Below are 17,139 nucleotides of genomic sequence, written 5' to 3'. Positions count from 1 at the left end.
TTCTCTGAAACTAGAAAATCATCTGAAAACGGAGGTGCTTCAGCTGCTTGACATCATCTTGACACATTTTTTGTTGTCTTTGTTGCTGTTCTCTGACACACACACACACCATATTCTTGCTTCTTGGAAGCCATCTTAATGATTTTTCTACTTTGGGATATTTTATCTACAGGGAACTTTCAGTGAGTATTCCTAACTTCATAACTGGAAAATAGTTACTTATTCAATCAGTTAATTTAAGATTAGATGCCATATTACCAGATATCCCAATGTCTATGGAGCTATAAGTAAAAACATAGAATAAATATAAACATGAACATAAGCAGGTAAAAATAAAGCACATTACCATTTTCGCATTACTGCATTTAGGCTCTACATTATAGTTTTAGGAAATAAGATCTGTAGAGAGGTTCACAGAACCTGTTATACTAGTATTTATCAAGGGAACTTATTAGTAACATATTTATAAAAAAATGCAAAATAATCTTATATGCAGAGATGATCATTTCACAAATATTTCAGAATCTATGATATTGTCACATTTGTTGTGTTTTACTATATTAATAAAACATGTGATTTCTGGCCCTGAGGACTAAATGACTTTTTGGGGAAAAAGTGTTTCTACTACAGAGACAATGGGGAGGAATTAAATATAACTTTAAAGTAAAAATTAAGTGGCATAATGTAAGTTAATACAATATGAATTTAGCAAGGGTTAAAATTGTTGGAGAAGAATCATGGAGAACTGCATCTTAAACTTGTTTTTATAGTAAAAGTAAGGTTGAGATTAGCGAAGAGTAGGTGTTCAAAATTCTTGGCTAATCTCAACCTTACAATATGTGGAAATGGTATGGGAACATATTCACTACCCCCAAATAAATCCTGAATTAGAACCGTGTTGGGAAAATTGAAATACAGGTTAAAGAGGTTGAAAAAAAAAAAAAAAAAGAAAAAGAAAAAAGATAAAACAAAATAAACACTGAAAAAGGAAATGAAAAAAGTTACAGAGGGGTTAAATGGGACAGTTACAGGAAAAGTGTGTGTGTGTGTGTGTGTGTGTGTGTGTGTGTGTGTGTGTTGGGGGGATGATTATGAAGAATTTTAAAACCTTGTTACTATGGTTTAAGTTAGATTATGTGTGAAGAGGGAAGGGTGATAGGAGGATGGGAGGGGGAGAAATGGAGGCAGCAGTATTTAAATATATTAAATGTGTTATAGTAAAACAATAAAGAGAAGAGTGTCTTTGGCAATTGGCAGGCTACACACTTTCAATACAGAAAAAAATTATTACTGACCAGGCCAATGAAAACACAGGTATTAGCTTAAGAAGTCATATAGTTACAACCTCTGACTAGGTTCTTTAAGGAAAGTCGAACAAATTTAATTCTATTTATGGGGATGTATTTCTTGGCAGATTAGTATGGCAGTATCTGAAAGATGGATTCAAGGGGAAAGTAACTTCATTTAATGTAAATCATATGCAGTAATCCAGATATTAGGCATTCGTAAACATAGCAGAACAACATCAAAGTTCAAATAAACTCAGGCAAATCTTATTTCTTATGTAATCCGGTTTATCAGCCCACTCTCCCTGCAAGTATTCAAGAAATCTTTTTGGAAATAATCTGTTGGAACTATAAACTGGTGATTAATTAAGATCATTAATAAATCCAGTATTTTTCTGTTTTGCTTAGTGTTTTCTTTTTGTTTTTTTGTTTTTTTGTTTTTTTTTTTATTATTAAATGTATTGGGGTGACATTGGTCAGTAAAATCACATCGGTTTCAAGTGTAAAATTCTGTAATACATCATCTATGTATTGCATTGTGTGTTCACTACCCAGAGTCAGTTCTCCTTCCATTACCATAAATTTGACCCCCTTTTTCCCTCTGGTAACAACTAAACTGTTATCTGTGTCTATGAGTTTTTGTTTCTTTGTTTGTTTGTCTTGTTCGTTTGTTTCGTTTGTTTCTTCGGTTTTGTATCCTACATATGAGTGAAGTCATATGTTTCTCAAATTTTTATCTTCCTTTTTTACTCCTCACACTGATTATTCAGGGTCTGTTTTGTTTTGGGGTCATTCAGTCCTGCAGGCAACAATTTAGCTCAATTATTTTTCTTTCTGTTGAAATTACCTCTTTTTCAGTAATGATGCTTTTCTGAGATGTGAAACACCCAGACGATGCGGTGATGAATCATTTAAGTACCTGAATAAACAAACTTATTCGAAGGCTATCAATTTTTCGTTTTGAAGCTCCCTGAAACATTTCTAAATGTATCACCCTTTGTTAACAACTTCATCAGGTATCTAATTAATTCTGTCCCCTTCTAGGCTAAGAAATATGTTAACTAAGAATTTATGTGGTTAAAGAAATATAGAGAATTTTTTTGCAACTTTCTTCCTTTTCTAGAGGCCAGAAAGAAAAGCCTGAGGGAAACGACGTCCTGTGGGCTTCTTATGTTTGGTACTGCATTCTCAATTACTTGCAGAAGTTACTTTTTAGCACCGAGCTCAATGCCTGGCATATAATCAGCCTTCGAACAATATTGTTTTTTAGTCTGTTTCTTTGGTTTGTGAATATGTTTGAATATTAAATGTCCTTTCTAGAGATTAGCCCTTCTCCTTCATGCCTTGGGTCTTTGTCTTAACCATGTTTTAAGCTTCTGTAAACTTCATACTTTAACATGTCCCGTGTATTTATATGCCAAACACTCCTTGCTGTGGACAACCTCATAATATGCCTGAATCACCTTGCCTTTGCTTCCTGCCTCCTTCCTTACCCTCCCCCTCTGGGAGGAGTCCTCCTGGGAAGATGCTTTTCTCATACAAACCAATCAATCAGTCTACACTCCCAACCACCTCTCTTATCAGATTCTCACACTCTGGGCCATTATACACCTGCCTTAGTCCCCCAGGACAACCCCTATGCCTAGAGCCCACTGAAGTTATTCAAACCAGTTAATCCTAAACCTGTTTATCCTGCCTTGCCTATTCCTTCTCACGGAAGCCACAGTCAAGTCTCTTACTGACATTTACCCCTGCCCCTCTATCTTGTGATAGATCCATCTGACCTCCTATGGAAGGAGTGTCCCCTTGGCATGGGAACTGTGAATAAGAAGCTATCATTTCTGTAACGATCATTGCCTGATCTATTGGCCTTGCTATCTCAAAATTTTCATTAATATACTATATTTTAAGACTGTCCCAGCTTTTACTACCTTTTTTTTAATTTACTCCTTTATGTCTTCTCAGTTTCATTTATGCCCTCCCATGATAATGTATGTTACTGTTTACACCTTGGCTCTTGACCAAATTTCCTCATTACTTCTTGGGTTCATGGATTTGACTTATTGGTGAGTTGGCCCACCCACTCCTGATCTTCTCACCATTAAACCTGTTATCTAACTGCCTACTGAATATAACTTTGGATGCTCTGTAGACAACTCCCAGTCAATATATCCTTAGGCGAACTGAATATCTCACTCGAACCTCTTCTCTGCCAATAATTCCTATCTCAGATCGTAGTACTTCCACGTGAGCCAGAATAGTGATAGCTGTAAGAATATGGCCATCCCACCAATTCACCATTATTCTAGTTTGAGCTCTATTATATTTTGTTTAGATTATGACAGTGGACTTCCCGCTATGTAGTTGTTTTGCCCTTATCATCACAATATTTCCTAATTGTTGAAATTTGAATACAAACATGACCATTAAGATAAAGCCCAAAGTCTGTAACTTGACATTTAAGGCCCTTATTGGTCTGATTATGACCCACCTCTCAGCTTCATCTGTTATAGTTTCCTGTCTTTATTTTCCTTCATTAGCAATACTGAATTTTCTATGATTTCTTACCAAGGAGACAGAGTTTGTATTTCATGTCTTTGTGATTTTCTCCCATTTGTCTACCACCTTCTCTTAATTATCCCTTTGGCTATATACCACTGATTCTTTAAGACTCAATTCAGGTATCAGATCTTCTAGAAAGAACTTCCTTGAACTTCCATGATCTAGTGTTGTTCTTTTATGCTTTTATAATAACTCATGCCTTTGAAATGCTCTGTGCAATTTACACATTGCCTTGAATATATTTCTTAAAGATTCTCACCTGTATGACACATATATTACTGAAGAATACATCTTAATATTGCATTCTACTGCCTGTCATACGGCTGGAATCGTGTAATTGTATAGTCAATATTATTTCAAGTGAACTACAATCAGCTAGCTGAATATGCCTGGTAAAGAGCAAGTAGACTCTGTCCCTTGATTCTCTGGTGCCCTGGTACAAAACAGATTAATCAGATGAGAAGATTTAGTAGAAAATCTCCAATAAAGAACTCATTCTGGTGGCCTATCAGACTCACAAAAGCAGAAGTTAACCCAATGTGCATTCACAACTGGAGTGCCAACAGTTGGTAAATGTAAAGATTGATAAAAAATATTAGCAACAGTAAATAGATTTCGACTTTCCTTTTACATTTATGCTCATCATACGTTTCACTCACTTCTGTGCCTTTTGAAAAACAGCTCTTTGTTCTTGACTCTTCACTTTCTGCTCATAGCATTTGTTTGTCTTCATGATTGGCTTATAGACCAATGACTACTTTCTGGTAAATAGTCATTGCATTTGAAATGAACCTTAAATCTCACATTTATCTCTTCTAATTTGTCTCTTTCTAGTTATTAGGACCAAACAATTTATTTCCTGACCCAGTAACCAGCAAGACCTGAGTCTTCCTGCAGATTCATAGACATCAATAGCAGGCAATTGTGGTCTCACATATTAATTTATTAAAACAATACACATAAAACCCCAACATTATAGCACTGGATAGATAGTAAACTAAAATCAGCTCCCCATTCTTGTGTTGATTCCATTTTTCTGTAGGCCTATGCCTTATCAAATTATTGAAACAGCCCTGTGAATTATTTAAAGAAAAATTCTTTCTCACCTTCATCCACAAGGCAATATAGCTCTAGTGATGTTTTTGGAAAGAGAGACAAAGGGGGTTGAGTAATGTTAGTTTCTAATACAATCTAGAAAAAAGAAAAAGAAAAAACCACCATGCCACTATGCCCAGGTTCTGCTGAGTGGCCAAAAGCAAACAGGTAACCCTTTCTCCCTCTGTTCTTACATGTGTTGCACAGTTTTTTTGTAAAACATTTTGTATATAAATCATTGTTGATCATTTGATTATACATTTCTTTTTTAAAAGTTTTAATTGTGGTAAAATACACATAACATAAAATTTACCATCTTAACATTATTTAAGTATGCAATTCAGTGGCATTAGATATATTCACATTATTTTGATACCATCACTGCCACCCATCTTTTCATCTTGCAAAGCTCTACATTTTAAATAATAGCTCCCCATTTTCTAGCAACCACTAGTCTATTTTCTGTCTTTATAAATTTGATTATTGCAGGTACCTCTTATAAATTGAACCACATAGTATTTGTCTTTTTGTGACTGGCTTATTTCATTTAGCTTAATGTCCTCAAATCTCAGCCATGTTGCAGCATGTGTGAGAATTTCCTTCTCTTCTAAGGCTGAATAATATTGTATTGTAGGTATATACCACATTTACTTTATCAATTCAACTGTTGATGGACACTTGGGTTGTTTTCATCTATTGGTTATTGAAAATAATGCTGTTAACATTTTTTATGTATATATTTATTATATATTTCTTACTGATATAAAGATTTTTACATATCTTTAGTAAAAATCACCTTATCAAAAATGAAAATGATGACAAAATATTTTTTGCTTATTCATTTTGACACTTATACAACTTAAGAAATACCAGAATTAATGGAAATGAGTTAGAAATAGAGCATTTGGACAGATGGAAAAACAAAAACAAAATCTTTGAAGTGTGTTAAGGATCAGCAAGAAATGCAGTATAAATGGAGCAACATGAACAGGGGGAGACAGATAAAACGTGGGTCGAAAAGATGGCCATATACAGGAGTTAGGCCATATTTTGGATTTTGTTTTAAGTCTCGTAGTAAGCCATTTGAGGGTTTTGAGCAGAGCAGTGACACAACTTGGTGGATATATTTTTTAAAACATCACTCTGACTGCTCAGAGGAGAATAGATGAGAAAAGGGTAGAGGGGCAGGAGTGGATGAAGAAGGACAAGTCATGGTAGAAAAAAATGATATAGTAGCTTTAACTACACTGACAGTGATGTAGTTGTTGAGGGCTCTAAGATTTAGAATGTAGCATTTTGAAAATGTGGCTGACAGATCTTGCTGTTGTATTAAAATTAGGGTATGAGATAAAAAGAATCGAGGACGACTCCGAAGTTTTCTCGAAACTTTAGTCTTGAGCATCTGAGGGATTGATATCACCTTTACAGAGATATGAGAGAACATGGGACATGTGGATTTGGCAGGTGAATCCAGAGTTTTATAATGGACATGTTAGGTGTGAGATGTATGTTATAGTTCCACGTGGAGATATCAGGTAGGCAACTGGATAAGTGAGTATGGGTCCAGAGGTGAAGCTCAGGCTGGAGTAATAAATTGGGGAGTGAAGAGCATAATCATCGTTTGTTAAAAGATAAAACTGTGTGGGCTGAAAGAAATGAATAAAGATACAAAATAAAGTCAATCTGAGTCCTGGCCTTGGGTCATTCAAAAATTTAGAGATGGTGAAAAAGTGGATTTTAGAAAAGAGAATGAGAGATAGCCAGTGAGATTGATGTTAAAAGAAAAAGAAGAATGAAGTGCTTAGTATCAGTGAGGAGAAGTTTCCATGACAGAGTAATCCAGTGGACCACAAACGATACTGGATTTTAGAAGAGAATTTAGATACATGAAAATTACTGAATCCCTTGGGGAGAATAATTTTTGGCTGAGTAAGACTAAGGAAGATGAATTATAATTAAGGTGGTTTCAGGAAAATGGGACTTGAAGTAGAGAACAAGGGGCTTTGCTAGAAAGGGGCATAGTAGCTGGAGGGTTTATAGTCACAGTTTTTGATTGTTTGTTTGTTTTGTTTTGTTTCATAAGATAGATTGCAGGACATTTACTAATACATCCAGATGTCATTTGATCCAATAGAGAGGTAAACACTGATGATACAAGGAAAAAAAGATGTAATTGTGGGAACAAAGTCTAATAATGAGAGAGAAGGGATAGAATACATCATAAAAATTGAGAGGATAACCTTAAGTAGAAACAGGAAAATTTTACCCATTGTAATAGGGAAAGCAGTATCTATCTATCTATCTATCTATCTATCTATCTATCTATCTATCTATCTATCTATATACACAAATAGAGATACATTGGTAGATTTATTTTTAGTGAGAACATATATAAATTATCTTCCTTGCTTCTATTTGGTCCATAAAATAAGAAGCAATTACATCAGCTGAAATTGGGCGAAGTAAAAGATTATGGAGATTTAAAAAATGGACTAACAAAGGAACTATATAGAGTGGCCAGATATACATACATATATATATATATATATATATGAATGTATATATATATATGAGAGAAATACACACACACACACATATATTTAATATTACAATTCAATTTTCCAACAATGATTAATTTTTAAAAATTGAATGTAAAATTTATGGAGGGTAATTTTAAAAATGAGTGAGCTTTGAAACCTCTGTTTAAATATAAAGAATAGACATTTTGAAAGTATGCAATGCCTGTTTTCTACTATAGATATACAATTTTCTCCTCTTACTAAAATAAACTCAACAAATAGGTTCCCTGAAACTCCCTCTAAGGGAGTTAAATTTGCAAACAAATAGTCTTCTGGCACAGTGTTTCTTTGAAATGATTGGTTGCACATGGCCAACTGTTTCTCATTTTCACCCTAGAGTTCCTTAAAACCCTCGGGTAGATACCATCTGGTCATGGTGATTAATCTACATTTACTTTGTCAATTTTGTGAAAATATCCTGAGTATTGACCACAATTTGATCTTGTATAACCAACCTGCTCATTTCCTGGAACAATCTGGATTTGGGAATATCCCTAATATCTTCCTAATTAAAGTCTAAGGCAAACTTTTCATTCAGTCTATCAGACCTCACATTTTTAATCCTTGAGTATATTATTTGCCCCAAAGTAACCCAAAGATCCCAGTGATGCTACCCCAGTTGGAGTTCTGTATTAGATATTATAACATTGAAACACTTTTTATTGGCTTTTGATTTTCTCATGAGGTACCCTTACCCAATTTGCTTGTAGTTTACATCAGTGAACTCTTTTCATTCTGTCCATCTTTGCACTTCTTGAACATATTTGCCAAGCAGTCTGTTTTATGCAAAAATCTTGTATTTTTGATAATTAGCAGATATTTTTGGTGTTCATCATAAAGTGTATGTTAATATTCTCCAGGCATTTTATACATTTTGATTCTGAAAAATGATCTTACTTTTTTTCTTGACACAGGAACATCTTTTTTCTTTTTTCCCCACTCAGGTGTTGAGTTGATTATTGGTAATAACTATTACTTAAGAAATTAGGAGCTATTACTATTGATGAGTATTTTTTTTATGTCTGAAATTCCTGACATCGTCAATTGTTTGCATAGATGCACACTTTGTCAAGAAAATATGAAAGCAACAATTTGGACTTCTTTGTTTATTATTATGAGGATGACTAAAAATGTTTCTATATAGAGCAGGTCCTGTATCTTTTCTGAAATCCCACTGATGAATGAATGTCCAGAAATACTAAATTCAAGATGATGAAATATTTCTATTAATTTACATCATGGAGGACTATTATCAATAAATTATACTTATTTTCTTCCTCTGAGAAATTCAAAAGAGATTCATTATTTAAATCTCACAGCCAGAGCTGTGAGCTGGGGACGAGTAGTGAGAGAAGTTGGTCTTGTCAGTATGACCTTTCTGTGACTGCTATTTTCTGCTGCTGTCCTTATTCTGCTTACAGATAGACATGCCAGTATTTTCGACATGACATCACCAAATATATCAGCACAGCAATAAGCCACTAAGCTCTTTACCTGTGCAAAATCCAAAAGTCATTTTACTTTGAGCCATAGCCAGCCAAACATTTATAAATATTGCAAAAATAAAACTTCAGTAATTGCGGAATTTCAATTCAGTTTCATCTGCTTAGATATCATTGCTTGCTGTGAGCCCACAACAAAATCTAATAAGTAAATGGAATTGGGAGACATTAATGAACACAAAGGAAGTGTTGGCTGTAGAGGAAATAGTGAAAATGATGCTTTGCCACAGTATTCATTTCAGCCAGGTAAATAACTGCTTATCATACTCTCCCTAAGGGATCAATTAAAAATGAGTCTCTGGTGATGAAATGTGTTTTCATCAATGGAGACAGACTCATTTTACAGTTGCTCCTATTTTGTTTGCATATACTCACCACAAATTAGCATAATCATATTTTTTAATATTATGTATGTTAAGTAAAATACATAAAACCAAAGGCAGAAAAATGAATGTACAAATTACATGCACAGACACCAACACTCATGTATATTTTATAACTTTGTAAGTAGAACTACAGGTGAATTTTCACCTTGGATCTGTGGCTGACATAATGTGCAGTTTTATGAAAATTATTTTAATGTATAAATTTTAGAATTTTTGGAACAAGTTAAGATAATTTCCCTGAAATCAAGACTACTGATTCAGTTATTGAATTGCATTTGTATATTGAGGAATATGCTTGAAATGGACAAAAATTGATATGGGTTTCCTTAGTATATAGTTAGTTGGCCATCTAAGAGAACAGTCTGGACCATCTTTCTGCAGACTTGATAACAGACTCCACCCCATGGCACCATTTCTATTCATCATAGTCTTCTGCTTTTATATTTTGAAGTTCATACTCTCATTTCTGTTCAATCACTATTTAGTATGGACTATTGTAACCCAGTAGGGTTAGTTCCTGATTAAAATTTGCACTCTCACCTCCCTTCTGCCATCCTCCTCAGTGACTTCTGCATTCACATAGAAAATTTATTACAACCCACTAAATAACTGTCCACATTTGAGTTTGTTGCCAAAAGGCACCACTGTACTATCTAATTTTCAGGGATTATTTATTTTGTTTGTCATCTGCCCTACTTTCCACACCTAGGAAATATGTTTCACACTCCCTCTGGATCATTGTACTTGTCATTATTACATCCTTTTCTTAGACTGTGACCTTTTGGCCACATAACATTTTCCTCTTTACGCTTTATGTTCTATAAATAGTTGCTTTAATAACACTGTAAATAGTACATGAGACTCATTTATTCCTCTAACCTTTTCTAGATAGAAAATTCCTCTTCTGTCTGAGATTGCATGTTAGTCATTTTTATGTGTGCCTTAACAACCAGTGTGGTGCTTTGATTTTGATACAGTTTAAATAAACTTGTGAAGTTCAACTGCATAAGGAAATATTGAGAATTATAGAGGGAACATCTATTTCCAATGATAAATACATGTGTTTATCACCTACCTCTCCCAATAGAATATAGAAGTGGTAGAGACAATACTTTTAAAAGATTAATATATAACAGCCCTGGAAAATAAAAAAGAGTTCCTTCAGCTGATTAGAAATTTGAGGAATTGCTATTTTTAAAAAGTGGTTGTATGTTTTCACCCCTTTTTCCACCTCCCCACCACTGCATTTCAAGCCATTGTTTTTCAGTCTAGTTGTGTAGGACACAGTTCCCTGGCCCATGCTGGGATTATGAGCCTCGTGCTCCCTTCTGGCTGAGTCAGTCGATCACCAGTTGTCTGTCAGCGGCTCAAGGCAGCTCTCGCTGCCAACTGCTCACCCTGGCCACTGTCCGCTCACAGCAGCACAGGGTAGCCCACAGCAGCCCAGCTCCAGGGTGAGCTGTTGTTCACAATCTTAGCTGTAGAGGGTGCAGCTCACTGGCCCATGTGGGAATCAAATTGGCGACGTCCGCCATTAGGAGCACCTCGCTCCAACCACCTGAGCCACCAGGCCGGTCACAAAGGTGGTTTTAAAATGATGCTAGTAACAGATAAAAGAAACCACAACCCCAAAACTGTTGTAGAGGAGAACTCCTACATATATAAAGGTCTTTCCTACTTACCGAACTCTGGAGACTATGGAGACATTCTAATCTCAGAGTCACCAAGTACAAACAGTAGTAATAAGCGGTCCATGAGGTGATCAGAAATTGAAAGAGCAAATATATACCATATATATATATATATATATATATATATATATATATATATATATATATATAATGTATATATTACATATAATATATATGTAATATATATGTAATATGACTATAGTTACAATACATGTGTAATTTGATGTATAGAAGTAAAGTGAAAAAATTTATTTTTTAAATTGAGTTAAGACAACCATAGGTTTCATCCTGGATTTGAATTGAAGGAAAAGAACAAGAACTTTCCGTCTTTACTGTATAGCTTTTATTTTCCCTGCTTTTTGTTGTTTGTTTGTATGTTTTTTACAATGAGTATGTATTTGGCAGACATAGTTTCCTAATACTTTTTCTGACTTCTTCCTTGCTAAAAAAAATCCAGTGATCAACCACGTGGGTATTAACAAATAAAATCTCTCTTATTCCCCAATTCCTCACCCTCTCTAGAAGCTAACAATTGGCCATATGGTTCAGTCCTGGTCAGTGGAGTTTGCTGACTAATTTTGATAAAGGGAACAGATGTTCCAGCACAACCCTGCTTGCCCTTCATCCTGCCTTGAAAGTGGACACGATATTCGGACTTATAGCAACAATTTGCATACATGAGGAAACAAACATGAGTGAAAAAGAATACAACCGCTGGTGAAGGGGAAATTCAGAAAAAACTGGGGTTGCTGATGACATTGCTGTGTAGTTGGTTATATGGCTGGTTGTGCAACCCTTACCCTAAGACTAATGCTTAGGTCAGAATATTCAATCCCCATTTGTTTAAATGAATGTTTTACTGGTTATCTGTTGGACTATATAAGATAAACATAAACTGTACAGGTGCCTACAGAGATGCACAAACATATTTATGAATATTAAATAATATGGAATAAGCTAGACATACCGTGTTTCCCCAAAAATAAGACCTAGCCAGACAATCAGCTCTAATGGATCTTTAGGAGCAAAAATTAATATGAGACCTGGTATTATATTATATTATATTATATTATATTATATTATATTATGTTATAGAACCAGTCTTATAGTAAAATAAGACCGGGTTTTATATTAATTTTTGCTCCAAAAGACGCATTAGAGCTGATTGTCTGGCTAGGTCTTATTTTCGGGGAAATATGGTAGTTTACGAACCAAGATGGGTTGATAGTTTTCACGTTAATTTATATGAACTTTTTATTATTCAAAACCTCAAATTTGACATTAAGAACAAGATTTTGTCAGATTCCTGTCAAGGCTGTTCAACTGAAGTCATTTTATAGCACTCCCACTGAGTCACTAAAATATTCCCAAATTTAAAAGAATGTCAATTTTTATCCAGTTAGCCCTAGAAGATTTTGTGATATTGAAATCCTGGACCTTCCAAACTGACAGCAGTGCCTCTGGAAATTGTTATAATGCAAATTATTATAAAGTATTGTTATAATGCAAAACACATCATGTTTTGTGACTCATGGTCTACTCTTCTGTTTTCGACAAATTCAGGCACTATCAAAAAGCTGTCAATTTTCTTAGATGTGTAATTTTATAAGGAGCTAATTTTTTCACACTGCTTAATGAGATTTTGTTAGCAAATAAAGTGCCTGAAACATAAGCGGATGGTGTTCATTAGATCCAAGGGAACTGTTATCTTTAGAACTGTCAGAGTTAAATTTTAAAGGGATAAAACTGATTTTTTTCCCAAAATTAATTGTTTTTGCCTACTGTTCAACACATGCGTTAGGGCTAAGGAGAGAATTTGTATTAACATCTACAACTGTCTGACAATTCATTAAACAGCATCACATTTATTCTTTCTTGGGAAACTAAAATCTTGCTTATTTTATCCAGGTCACCTGAGTTTATTATTGACAATGTTTAATATTAGGAAAGCATAGTATATCCCTAAATTCCTATCTTCTTTGTGTCTATAACATACATTAGACTCATAAGTATTTTTTTACAGTATCATGTATTTTATGTACATACTCTGTCTCTTCAAATTGATCATGAGTCCCTAAAAGAGAAATTGTATGTGAATTTTATTTTTAATTAAAACACTCAATTGTTCTGCTCTACCCAGAAAAAGATTTCAGTGCAAATCTGTAATTGATTCTGATAATTATGGTCATGTTAATTATGGTCATATTTTGGGTATGAATAATATGTCTGCATTTTTAAAGTATTTATGAATTACACACATCATTTACTTTTGGTTGAGCGTTTGCTTCACTCAATATGTATTCTATGTCATCACAGAATGGGAAATATCAGGTGGAAATTGGCTCATGCCTATGTGATAAATTAATACTTGCATTGCCTCATAGAAGCATGCCTAAATGAAAAGTAGCTAAGTGGGTAGAGCCTTGATGTTCGTGTTTTAGCAGTTATCACAAGAGAGTCTCTGAGTGGTGGAAAGACATCATCAAGGCAAAGAAAACAACTCCTTGAATGCAAATAAAGGCCACAATACCTTTTTCTTCTAAGACCAGGATGTGTATAGCATATAGTCAGATATTCAAGTATTTTGGCCTTAAATCATAAGGAATATGTAACAGGCTATGAGAAAGATCTTGGTAGGTTCTTTGAGAAGTTGAACCTAGACTCTTCTCAAAGGGCTTTTACAATCGCATAGCCCCATTCAATTGTTTCTAAAGATATATGGCAATTCTGATATGTGCCAGTGGGCTAATGTGTAGCCAAAGGTGAACCATAAACAACACTAGTGACTATAATTTGTGGGTAAAAGAGTATCTCATGCTTAGAATATTCATTCCCATCATTCCTATCATCTATGTAAACAAGACTTTCTAGTGCCAGATGGGTTTATTATGAGATAAATTTCAAGTGTCCCTGGGATATAAACTCAGCAAGTTTAAATTTCAGTCTAAAGTTTCAGTGTTGAATTTCTGTTTGCATCTCCTGGTTCCTCTTTTATTTACTATGTGACCTTGCACAGTGTAGGTGAGGATGTGGTAAAAAAGGGAACCCTCATGCACTTTTGGGGGGATTGTAAATTTGTACAGCCACTGTGGGAAGCAGTATGGAGGTTCCTCAAAATATTAAAAATAGAGCTTCCGTACAATCCAGTAATTACATTTTTGTGTATTTATTCAAAGAAAAAAAAAAACTAACTTGAAAAGATATATGCATCCCTATGTTCATTGCAGCATTATTTACAATAGCCAAGATAGGGAAGCAGCTTAGGTGTCCATCAGTAGATGAATGGATAAAGAAGATGTAGTACATATATACAATGGAATATTATTCAACAATAAAAAATAAAATAAAATCTTGCCATTTGCAACAACATAGGTGGAACTAGAGGGTATTATGCTAAGTAAAATATGTCAAAAAGAGAAACACAAATACCATATGATTGCATGTAAATGTGAAATCTTAAAAAAAAAAAATAAAAATGAATCAACCAAACCAAACAAAGCAGAGACAGAATCATACAGAATAAGCCAATGGTGGTAAAAGGGAGTGAAGTGGGTGAATGGCAATTTTAAAAAAAGAAAAGATTGAGGAAGGAATGAATAAGCACACACACTTACTATTCTCTTTATTACTCATTGTGAAGGTAGATCTGATAGGGCAAAGAGCTAGTATTTTGAATTAGACTGAAAAGAGATTCTGCTCATACTTAGCATGAAGGAGGAATTGAGAGAAGGCATATTAGGCAAAAGATGATAAATCCAGGCAGTCTAAATCATCTTTAAATAAGAGTTCTATTCTGTTATTTGAAGGGGTATATTCTATTTCCTGTAAGTTAGTAAACTACAGTGCACAGTCTAAACCTGGCCTACCACTTATTTGTTATAATAAAATTTTGTTGGAACACAGTCTTGTCCTTCATTTATGTCCTGTCTATGGCTGTATTCATGTTATAATAGCAGAACTGAGTTGTTACAAGAGACCGTATGACCTACGAAGACTAAAATTTAAAAAAAAAAATCAAATTTCACTACTTCCCTCTGTTGCTTGCCTGCCCCTTCCCGTGATGGATATTGGAGGGCTGGGATAGCCATGGCAACAGAAACCCAAGAGGAAAAAAAAAAAAAGATTAACTAGTATATTCTATTCAGAATATGAAAATTTGACTTTTCTTATTTGAACATAGGTAAACACTTCTAAGTGTGTGATTGTGTCTTGCACCAGTAAATAACGAGTGGGGAAATTCACTTACCCCAGTACCATGTCAACACAATGATCCCTTTCTAACAAAACCAGAACCCAGTAATCACACTGAGTATTGGTGAAGCTACAATTCATTTGTTTTCTTTAATGGGAGGTAAGAAACTCATTCTTAGCTCAATTTTTCTTTTTTTTGCGACAGTTAAACATGAATTTGGTTACATATTATATCTTTTCTTTCAAAATCATCCAAATATATTTACAGGGAAATAAAGCCCACATTAATATCAGTGTTGACTAAAATGATATGAAGAAAATCTGACAAGAATAGTAGAAAAATAGAGGTCATAATAAAGAATAGTGAATAAAAAAAAATTTCTGAAGACATTATACCATAAAAGAAAAAGCACAGTAGCCAGAAGCAAGAGCATCGGAGGGGAAATATCACTCTAATCCCTTGCTAATTCTCACAGATCTGAGCTTTCTATGGAAACTGAGATAGGCAGCTCACTGGCCTTAGGCATATAAAAAAACATCAAAAGTGAAAAAGGTCACACTAAGTTTCTAGAAAGCTTGATCTTTCTGTTAAAATAAAATGGGAAACCTAATCTTTTGCTAGCTCAATATAAGATGAGAGATTTACAGACAAATCATGAATGTTAAGAAAATACTTTCAAAAACAGAAACAACATTTTTGAAAGCACGAAACTAAATGAAACAAAATAATAAAATTATTCAAGATATCAAGGAATACACAAAACTGCACTACCAAAACTACACTACTAATTTTTTAACAATAATATATAATAGCAACTGAGACAATAAAACAAATTAAAAGACTATATTTGAAGTTAAATTATGAAAATAATACCCTAATGAATGAAATATAATTATGTAAAATGTTTAATCATTTAGAGTTTTATTGAAAAGGATTTTTTCTATAAAATTGAATTATTCAAAATAAGGTATTTAATAGATATGTAAGTCAAAGTCATAAAATAAATTTTGATCATTAAAAAAATATATAACTATTAAGAAAAATCAAAGTTTCCTTTAATAGCTGCCAAGTTACCATAAATCTTAATTTGCTACTATTATATTCATTTTATTCAAAATATTGTAATTCTGGGTTGGGATGGACATAAAAGGTGAGAAACTAAATGATAAAATTTTTCCTAAGATGAATTCATCAGTGTCTATCTTTGATTTGAAGGATAGTAATGTCACTTAGAAGATAACAAGATACATCATGGACAGAGGTCTACTGTGTTTTTGGGTTTTGTTTTGTTTTAAACTTTTACTCCTTCCACATTAAAAAACAAATTGTAGCACTCTTTAAAGAACTGAAATTCACAATCACCTTTGCCTTTAAAATGAAGTGTCACCTTAGATTTTAAAACAGTAGATCTCAAATTGAATGCTTACAGAAACTACCTGCCTTATTTGATAAAAGTTAAATCCCCAGGTCATGCCCTGGACATATTGATTCAGAGAGTCAGGTAGAGGCCTGGAATCTACAGTTTTAAGAAGTTCTCCATGAAGTTGGGTTACAGTTACATATTGGCTCTTAATTTAAGAAACAGTATTCTAGACCCTCAACAGTAGTGTTACATTAGGGATTCGGGTATGGGAAACAGACTTCCTAGAACCATACCAGATGGATCATCTAGGCCTTCCAACAAGATCACGCTATAGCTAGAAAAAATTACTGGTTCCTGCACAGGGCAAGGAAATAAACTGGGGTCTAGTCTCTGGATAAAATAGCATACCTGAAAAATAAATCTTTATTTCCACTGTTTTCTCCATTATATTCTTTTCATAATCCTACTTGTACTTGGATATAA

Source organism: Rhinolophus sinicus, linkage group LG09 (assembly GCF_036562045.2).
Source record: "Rhinolophus sinicus isolate RSC01 linkage group LG09, ASM3656204v1, whole genome shotgun sequence".
Taxonomy (NCBI): Eukaryota; Metazoa; Chordata; class Mammalia; order Chiroptera; family Rhinolophidae; genus Rhinolophus; species Rhinolophus sinicus.
The sequence above is the reverse complement of the archived record's forward strand: the minus strand, read 5'-3'. Positions refer to the sequence as shown.